General features: G+C 41.2%; 1 pseudogene across 1 annotated transcript; it reads left to right on the top strand.

The window, feature by feature from the left end:
* The first annotated feature begins 8,201 nt into the window (after positions 1-8,201).
* On the top strand, positions 8,202-9,673 carry LOC146762571 (transmembrane protein 184C pseudogene; annotated as a pseudogene). The gene has a single exon (XR_014945953.1). The product of XR_014945953.1 is annotated as a transmembrane protein 184C pseudogene (transcript).
* The last annotated feature ends 250 nt before the right edge of the window (positions 9,674-9,923 follow it).

Here is a 9,923-nt window from a genome sequence, read left to right as displayed (position 1 = left end):
TAATAAAAATATACCTTCTCATTTTGGAGGTCTTGGCACCTAGCTCTAACAATTCTATGTCCAGAACCTACTTTTTCCTCCTGGGAATTTTTCCTTCTGTGTATATCTGAGAAGAACAGTAGTTTGGCAGACACGGAGTCTACCTTCTGGAAAACACACAAAACTGTACAATTGTTTGATAGAATTATTGAGATCTACATAAAATGTATTTTCACCCTGAAGCATGATGTCTACTTTATGAGTAACTGTAAAAAAAAAAAAATAAAATAAAAAAAAACCTGTATCTTATGCATCATCTCATTTTGTCTCTGTCCATGAAGAATACTGAGAGCGAATATTACTGGTCAAACTTTCCATTACACCTTTCTGGTGTTCAGAATTTGTTTCAATTCTGTCATTCATGGGAAAAAAACAAAAACAAAAACAGTGACTCATCAGTGGTGAAGATAAGATTTTAATCTCAATATTACTTTATCTTTTTCTGGAAGAAGAATATTCAACTTCAGTGTTTAAATGGCTTTCAGTCTGGATACGGTCTGCAGCTCAACTTTCTTTCTTACAACTAAAACTCCAATTAGTCAACTCAAACTTATGAGAACTTTTCCTAAAGTTTGCACTACAAATCAATACATGAAAGCATCCAAAACATCAAATGCAGGAGGGCTGCGAATTAAAACATTTCCATTTGAGCTTGAATTCCTCTTTAGATGACAAAAACATTGTTTTGATCTCCCCAGAGAAAGCAAATTCATACTACTAGAACAATAAGGGTTTAAAAAAAAAAAAAAAAAAAAAAAAAAAAAAAAAAGAAAGAAAGGAAGAAAGGAAGGAAGGAAGGAAGGAAGGAAGGAAGGAAGGAAGGAAGGAAGGAAGGAAGGAAGGAAGGAAGGAAGGAAGGAAGGAAGGAAGGAAGGAAGGAAGGAAGGAAGGAAGGAAGGAAGGAAGGAAGGAAGGAAGGAAGGAAGGAAGGAAGGAAGGAAGGAAGGAAGGAAGGAAGGAAGGAAGGAAGGAAGGAAGGAAGGAAGGAAGGAAGGAAGGAAGGAAGGAAGGAAGGAAGGAAGGAAGGAAGGAAGGAAGGAAGGAAGGAAGGAAGGAAGGAAGGAAGGAAGGAAGGAAGGAAGGAAGGAAGGAAGGAAGGAAGGAAGGAAGGAAGGAAGGAAGGAAGGAAGGAAGGAAGGAAGGAAGGAAGGAAGGAAGGAAGGAAGGAAGGAAGGAAGGAAGGAAGGAAGGAAGGAAGGAAGGAAGGAAGGAAGGAAGGAAGGAAGGAAGGAAGGAAGGAAGGAAGGAAGGAAGGAAGGAAGGAAGGAAGGAAGGAAGGAAGGAAGGAAGGAAGGAAGGAAGGAAGGAAGGAAGGAAGGAAGGAAGGAAGGAAGGAAGGAAGGAAGGAAGGAAGGAAGGAAGGAAGGAAGGAAGGAAGGAAGGAAGGAAGGAAGGAAGGAAGGAAGGAAGGAAGGAAGGAAGGAAGGAAGAAAAGGAGTTGACTATGGAAGAATTTTCCAGAAAGAGTATGTCATTTTATTATTAGCGTTCAGCTGCTCCAAACAGCATCACTACCTATGCTAGGCAATATCATGGCTGGGTATGAATAGGGATAGAATGAGTTTTAGCAGAATGCACATGGCCTTCCATGAGCAATTGACTGCTAACTAGGACACCTAATGTGATGTAAAATTCACTAACATAGCAAAGCAACAATAGCTTTAGGTCTTCCTCATAGAAAGCTACTATTAGATAATTTTTTTGTGCTGTTGACTACAGTTTTGTTTTAACTGAAAAATGGGGCACAGGGAGGCAGGTAACTGTTAAGATCCTCACCTCTTCTGCTTTTAAATATCATTTTAATAAAATCAGTTTGACAGTTTGATGTTAAAATCTTGATGGGATATTTGGAACTAATGATATATCTTGTTGTCAATTACTACACAATAATTCACATCTCTCACTGCTTAATTGAAGTGCTTTGAGCTCATATTTACCACAGAAGAAGAAGAGAATTACTCCTAAAATACAAAGTCAGAGAATTCTTCAGAAGCTGATGAATATTTCATTTCCAATCTAATACTAAATTTAGTTAAGAATGAATTCTTTTCACTTAAAATTAAAGTGACTGGATTCATAGGCTGAGAAGGTGCTACATTCACTCTTGACAAGTAGCAACTTGTTCCTGCCTTAGCCTCTTCATTTCAGCATTACCAAAGGGTACAACACTGGATTTGTGGGCTGGTTACAGATACTGCTAGATGGATGTTTCAGATTTGCCTTTGTCTGTGAGTACACTACCTTTTCATCCCTTGTGAGTCTCCTCCTCTTTCCTACCTCAAATCTGTCTTTCTGAATTTTGAAGAAAACTGCTTAATTGGAGTTCTTTCACACTGTAGCTTTAAATGTTTCTTTAAATGAGGATAAGGAAAAAATATGCAGTAATTTCACTGTGCGCAGATTCAAATCTTGGAATATGATAATTTCATTTTATTTATAATTATGCTTAAGATAATTATATTGATGTTTAATAATGCAGTAGTATTACCACTGAAGTCACTGAAAAGGTATGTTTATAACTCAGAGAGAACAGACAAATCTCTCAATTATAGTGTGCAAAAGGTGACAAATAAAAGGATTAAGCTGACTTCAAGAATACCTCACCCAAAAGCTTAGAACTTAATACAATGCTTGCCTAGCAATTATGATATGCAAGTGAATTAGACATTAGAGTTAGTTCACTAGCTCATGTGTCATGTTTAGTTCTTATGATGTACTCATTTTAAGCTGTTTTAATTGTTACATTTAGAGATAAAGAGACCTTATATAAGGGTTTCTTTGTTTTTTTTTTTAAATTTTTTAAAGGTGGTGTTTCAGTCTTATCTTGCTATACGTTTTATACGTTTGCTAAGTGAATTTTCTACAAGTGAGAGGAGGTAATATATAAATATGATGAAAATATATTGAAAGTACATCATGAAAATACCAATAGAAAAGTTTTAACTAGAAGTAATTTATTGGCTAAATAGCTCTAGAGCATTATTCTGAAACCAATACAATACTCAAATTAAGTTTGCACTTAATTTTCTGAATCTATAGCCTGACATATTGATTTCAATTCCATCAGATAGCAAGAGGATCTAAAATGGTTCAGGTAATGATTTTGTTCTAAAAAGCTTATTCCCATTAAAACACTTCTTCTGAAGTACAAAGTATATCTCTATCCAATATTCCAAGGACAAATCCTTTCCTTACCATCAAACAAATATAATCAGGGGGTAAAGTGGTGAATCAAGCATCTACAAGTCCTAATGTAGAAAGTCATATTTTTTATCTGGACTGGAGCAGTAAATGCTTAATTCAGCCTATTACATGGATATCCTTATAAAAGTCTACAAATAAAGTTGAAATGCAATGACTACATCACTACATATAGGAATATTTATCATTCCAGGATAGTGTTGCAAATGAATCAGGTAAAAGAGAAGTTTAAGAGTGAAAAAAATCAATAGATCAACTCCATTGCATCAAGAATCCTCTCTGCGTAGTTATCAAAGTAATCAGAGAACATGGTATACAATACACATGCTTTAAGTATCCTTAACTGGAGATGGGTTAATGACTTGAATACATCTGCCCCTATTTAAAGGAAAACAAAGAAATGATCCATTAGCAGGGAATGATCTATTAACTGACACTTAGACTTTTAATTGATAAGTTTTCATCACTAATGGTTGAATGTATTTTAATCCTTATGAATTTTCTATAAAAGAAAAATCATACTATCTTCCTGCCCCCATAAATCTCTTAGAGAGCAATATGCTTAACTCAGCATCATTGGCATCCCTGTCTGAAATGAGTGGTTTGATAAGCTGAAGTTAAAAAGAACCATTTCTTTGAAAAGATTCTGCTTTCAAAAGGAAAAAGAAAAATTGCCATCTCCAGTCCCCTGGCTCTTGTGTTTATTTTCTTCTTTTCAGTAGGTTTTTCAATAGAGATGTCACAGTGATGATTCTACATAAAATGATAGGCCAAGAAACCTCTTACACTGACTCTTAGGGGAAATAGGAAACTCTTAGTTCAAACTTTGCCAGGCAGCAGTACAAATTGGGACCCTCCAGCCAAATTTGCTTCTTCTGCAGACAGATAAATAATTTCTTTATGTTTCTATACACACTTTGCAATACATACTTTAAAGCAAGATCTCAGAGGTGACTGGAATGCCATCTTTATCTAACCCAGATAAAATTTGTAGCTGCCACTATACAGAATCAAATACCAGGTAGCAATGCAGTTATACAGCCACTTGAAAGTCATGAAAACTCCTTCTGTAACTCTGAGAAGTTGCTGAGGAACTTTACAATTCCAGATGATAGAGCATAAGGAAGCTAACTCCATGATATATAATTCCAGAGATAAAGTGATTACAAACAGATTCCTCTATCAAATCCTGATCTATCCAGACACTTCAGCCTCCTTCAGCAATTACTGCAGGGCAGGCCTGAGAATTTTTAGAAGTCACCATACTTTTAACGTGTAGTTTTTGTTTGTTTGTTTGTTTGTTTGTTTTCCAAAAAGGTAGCAGGATTCTTCCTACAAAAACTAGAGGGAAAATTCCACAGGATTTTCTAAGACTTTAAGCACCACACAATTAAATAAGTGGCAGCAGCTGTTCCAGCACAGGGTATCAGTAATGTGAAGACTTACTTGAATTCAACTACTAATCAATAATCTTGATATAAAATTCACAAGTCCTTAAGAGCTTTACCGGTGGAACTGAAAGATACATACACTGCTACAAGTTGGGAAAAAGCCATAGTTAGTCCTTGGCTTAGGTAGGTAGGAAAAAAGCCATTAAGTCAAACCTTCAATTTGAGAAACCTGGTGTTTTCTGTAACAGGAGGAATCTGGTCTTTTGATTATGCATGGTGAAAAAGACATCTGGACTTGATTCCTTTCTCGTGGCCTTTGCCTTAAATACCAGTCTAGTAAGGAGCGATTCCCAAACTCGGTACTCAGGGGCGTGAGCAGGGCAGTGGGAACTCCTCTAGATGAAATGAAGGGTTCTTCTGGATACGAAGCAGAGTAACCTATTGGGCAATCTATTTACTAGTCACCAGAATCTGTATCACTGAGAAGAGTATTCTAGAGTCTTTCCTCTTCTACTGTAAATGAGATAGTAAAATATAATTACTCATGGAAAACAATAAACTTTGTTTTATTAAAGGAAAGTAGACAATCAGTAATCAGCCCAAATTATCTGGACAAAGGAATAACAGGTCTTGATCTCACAGTGGGGTAAAAGAGGAAACCCAAAACCTTGGCAATACCAAACTTTGGTCACAGAATCACAGAATCACAGAGTTGTAGGGGTTGGAAGGGACCTCTAGAGATCATTGAGTCCAACCCCCCTGCCAAAGCAGGCTCCCTACACCACGTCACACAGGTAGGCGTCCAGGCGGGTCTTAAATATCTCCAGAGAAGGAGACTCCACCACCTCCCTGGGCAGCCTGTTCCAGTGCTCCATCACCCTCAATGTAAAGAAGTTCTTCCGCACATTCGTGTGGAACTTCCTATGCTGTACTTTCATCCCTTTACCCCTAGTCCTATCCCCACGCACTACTGAAAAGAGACCAGACTCACCACTATGGCTCCCACACCTCAGGTATTTATAAACCTGGATCAAGTCCCCTCTCAGCCTTCTTTTCTCAAGGCTAAACAGACCCAGTTCCCTACAGACTCAGTTCCCTAAGATTCTCCTCATAGGGGAGATGCTCCAGGCCCTTCACCATCTTAGTGGCCCTCTGCTGGACTCTTTCCAAGAGATCCCTGTCTTTTTTGTACTGGGGAGCCCAGAACTGGACACAATATTCCAGATGAGGCCTCACCAGGGCAGAGTAGAGGGGGAGGATCACCTCCTTCGACCTGCTGGACACGCTCTTTTTAATACACCCCAGTATGCCATTGGCTTTTTTGGCTACAAGGGCACACTGCTGGCTCATGATTAATCTGTCGTCCACCAGGACACCCAGGTCCCTCTCAGCAGAGCTCCTCTCCAGCAGGTCTTCCCAAAGCCTGTACTGGTGCATGCAATTATTTCTACCGAGGTGCAAGACTCTACACTTGCTTTTGTTAAACCTCATCCGGTTTCTTACTGCCCTGCTCTCCAGCCTGTCCAGGTCTCGCTGAATGGCAGTTCAGCTAGTTACAGGCCTCCAGCCAGACACCGCACTGCCAACGACAACCCTCTGTACTCTGCCAGACAGCCAATTCTCAACCTACTTCACCGTCCACTCATCTATCCCATACTTCCTCAGCTTTGTTATAAGGATGTCATGGGGGACAGTATCAAAAGCCTTACTGAAATCAAGGTAGACTACATCTACCGCCCTCCCCCTGTCCACCCAGCTAGTGACATCTTCATAAAAGGCCACCAAGTTGGTCGAGCATGACCTCCCCTTGGTGAACCCATGCTGAGTACTCCTGACAACCTCCTTTTCTCCCAGTTGTCTGGAGATGGCATCCAGCACAAGCTGTTCCATCACCTTCCCTGGGACAGAGGTGAGGCTGATTAGCCTATAATTACCCGGGTCTTCCTTCTTGCCCTTTTTTAAGACTGGAGTGACATTGGCTCCTGTCTTCAGTGGAGACATCCTCCTGTCTTCAGGCACCTCCCCATTTCTCCAAGACCTCTGATAGATTACAGAGAGCGGCTCAGCAACGACCTCCGCCAGCTCTCTCAGCACCCGCGGATGCACCCCATCAAGTCCCATCAATTTATGGACTTTAATGTTTCCTAGGCACTCACGGACCACCTCTTCCATGACTAAAGGGAAATCTCCCATTCTCCGGACTCTCTCGGGAAAGCCCTTTCACTAAAGACAGAAGCGAAGAAGGCGTTCAGTATTTCCACCTTCTCAGCATCCCCTGTTACCAGAGTGCCCCCCTCACTTAGTATGGGGCCCACATTCTCCCTAGCCTTCCTTTTGCTGTTAACATATTTTAAAAAGCCTTTTTTATTATCCTTCATCTCCTTAGCTAGATTCAACTCCAGGTGGGCTTTAGCGTTCCTGGTCGCATCTCTGCAGTCCCTGACTACATTCTTGTATTGTTCCCAAGTGGTCAGACCCTTTTTCCACATATCATGTACTTTCTTCTTTCCGTGGAGCTTGCACATGAGCTCCTTACTCATCCACGTAGCTCTCCTTGCACCTTTTCCCGATTTCTTAGTCACAGGGACGCACCGATCCTGAGCTTGGAAGAAGAGCCGTTTAAACGCTAACCAGCTCTCACAGGCCCCCTTGCCTTCTAGAACCCTGGCCCACGGGATAGCCCCAAGTAGGTCCCGAAGGAGATCAAAGTTGGCTCTCCTAAAGTCCAGGGTAGCAATCCTACTTTTTGCTTTGCTTCCTCCACTCAGGATCTCAAACTCCACCATCTCATGGTCACTACATCCCAAGCTGCCCCCAACTTTTACTTCCTTAACAAGTCCTTCCTTATTGTTGAGAATAAGGTCCAGCAACGCCCCACCCCGCGTCGGTTCCTCTACCACCTGCTTCAGGAAGTTATCTTCAATGCACTGCAAGAATTGCCTGGTTCGCACATGCCTGGCCATGTTGGTCATCCAGCAAATATCTGGATAATTGAAATCCCCCATAAGTAACAGTGCCTGGGAGCGTGCCGCTACTTCCAGTTGCTTATGGAAGGCCTCATCAACCTCCTCCTCCTGATCAGGAGGCCTGTTGTACACACCCACAACAGTGTCCCCTTTGCCAGCCTGGCCCTTGATTCTCACCCACAAGCTCTCGACTTCTACATTACTCTCCCCCAGGTGGAGTTCAATACATTCTAGCTGCTCTCTCACATAAAGAGCAACTCCACCACCCTGCCTTGCCAGGCAATCTTTCCTAAAAAGCACATAGCCCTCCATGACAACATTCCAGTCATGTGAGCTGTCCCACCATGTCTCCGTGATCGCAATGAGATCATGGCCACGTGACTGCACACAGAACTCCAATTCTTCCTGTTTATTCCCCATGCTTCACGCGTTGGTATACAGGCACTTGAGAAAGGCAGCATCTCCCCACCCCTCTCCATGCCTTTTAACTTCATTGTCTGCACCCAGCAAGCTCTGCTTTAAGTCTTGAACTGCCACCTCAGACCCAGCGGCCCTCGTTTTGTCTCCTTCCCCCATCCTACCTAGTTTAAACACCTGTCAATAAGTCCTGACAGTTCCTCAGCTAGAACCCTCTTACCCCTTTGAGACAGGCCGCTTCAAATTGCAGAAACCAATAATAAGGATTCTGTGGATGGAGCCGATTTACAGTTTAGACAGTTGGATAGCTTTGAAATACCCCAACATTGCAATATATGTGGATACATGTCGAGAATGCTATGAAGCTTATGTCATCTATAATTTTATGGTTTTTCTTTCAAATTACCTAACCAACCGATATCCAAACCTCGTATTAATAATAGAAGCAAAAGATCAGAAGAGACACCTGACTCCCCTGTGCTGTTGTCCATCGTGGGCAATGGGAGAAGTTCTGTTATTTAGGTGTAAGCTGGGTGTTTTGCAGTACACTGTTGTCAGACCGTTTACTACTATTATTGCTTTAATTTGTGAACTTGTAGGCGTGTATGATGAAGGAAACTTCAGCTTCGACAATGCTTGGACTTGCCTGGTTATACTTAACAACATGTCACAGCTATTTGCTATGTATTGTCTAGTGCTGTTTTATAAAGTACTGCGTGAAGAACTGAACCCTATCCAACCTGTTGGCAGGTTCCTTTGTGTGAAGATGGTAATTTTTGTTTTTTTCTGGCAAGCTGTGCTTATCGCATTGCTGGTGAAAGTTGGTGTTATTTCTGAGAAACACACTTGGGAATGACAGAGCATGGAAGCTGTGGCTACAGGCCTACAGGATTTCATCATTTGCGTTGAAATGTTTCTAGCTGCTATTGCACATCACTACAGTTTTTCCTATAAACCTTATGTTCAGGAAGCGGAAGAAGGGTCCTGCTTCGACTCCTTTCTTGCATTGTGGGATATTTCTGATATAAGGGCAGATATATCAGAGCAAGTTCGAAATGTTGGAAGGACGGTTCTGGGCCAGCCAAGAAAAATGTTTTTTGCTGAGGATCACGAACAAAATGAGCATACAAGTTTACTATCCTCCTCTACTCAAGACCCAATTTCTGATGCTTCTTCAATGCCATCATCACCTATGGGACATTACCAGGGGTTTGGACACACTGTGACACCTCTCACAACACCAACAACGGTCCCTGCAGTTGATGGTATTTATAACAGTTCTGCTACTCGAGACACTGAGGAATCACCTGAGCACAGTTCGTCAGAGAAAGCTTTGGATAGAAGTTAGACTCACCTTTTTTGAATGTGTCAAGGAGCCTGTTTGTTATGTTCTTGCCACATACATCTGGTTAGCATTATACTACTAGTGCTGGAAGTTGAATAGCATGAAGTAGCTACTGTGCGGACAGGAGGAGGATATGGCTGTAAGTGACATCTTAATGTTCTGAGTCCATAACGGTTATGAGTATCTGAGTGCCCTATGAATATAAAACGCACACTGTAAAAATTTCTGCAGAAATTCAAGTATTGTACCCTTGAACTGCTAAACATTCATACAACCGTTATACAAAAGTGCGGTAAATATACACACCTTTCTGTGAATACAAAAGAAAGGCTTGAAAAAACACTATGCTCTTCAAAACGTGGTCATCCTCAGATGATAACTGGGGTAGGTTTTGGGGAATTTTGTTTCAGTTTGTTTAAAAAACAATTTTGTATATATTAAGGTGTTCCCCACCCCCCAATATAGTTACAGTTGTAACCTAACATCTTCCTCTTGCCTAGGTACCATTCTACAGCCTCTCCCACATTTCTTTCCTAGCCACACTGGGTACAGTGAAAGTTTGCA

Source organism: Coturnix japonica, chromosome 1, assembly GCF_054131305.1.
Source record: "Coturnix japonica strain WE chromosome 1, WE-NBRP24, whole genome shotgun sequence".
NCBI classification, from domain to species: Eukaryota; Metazoa; Chordata; class Aves; order Galliformes; family Phasianidae; genus Coturnix; species Coturnix japonica.
The sequence above is the reverse complement of the archived record's forward strand: the minus strand, read 5'-3'. Positions and strand labels throughout refer to the sequence as shown.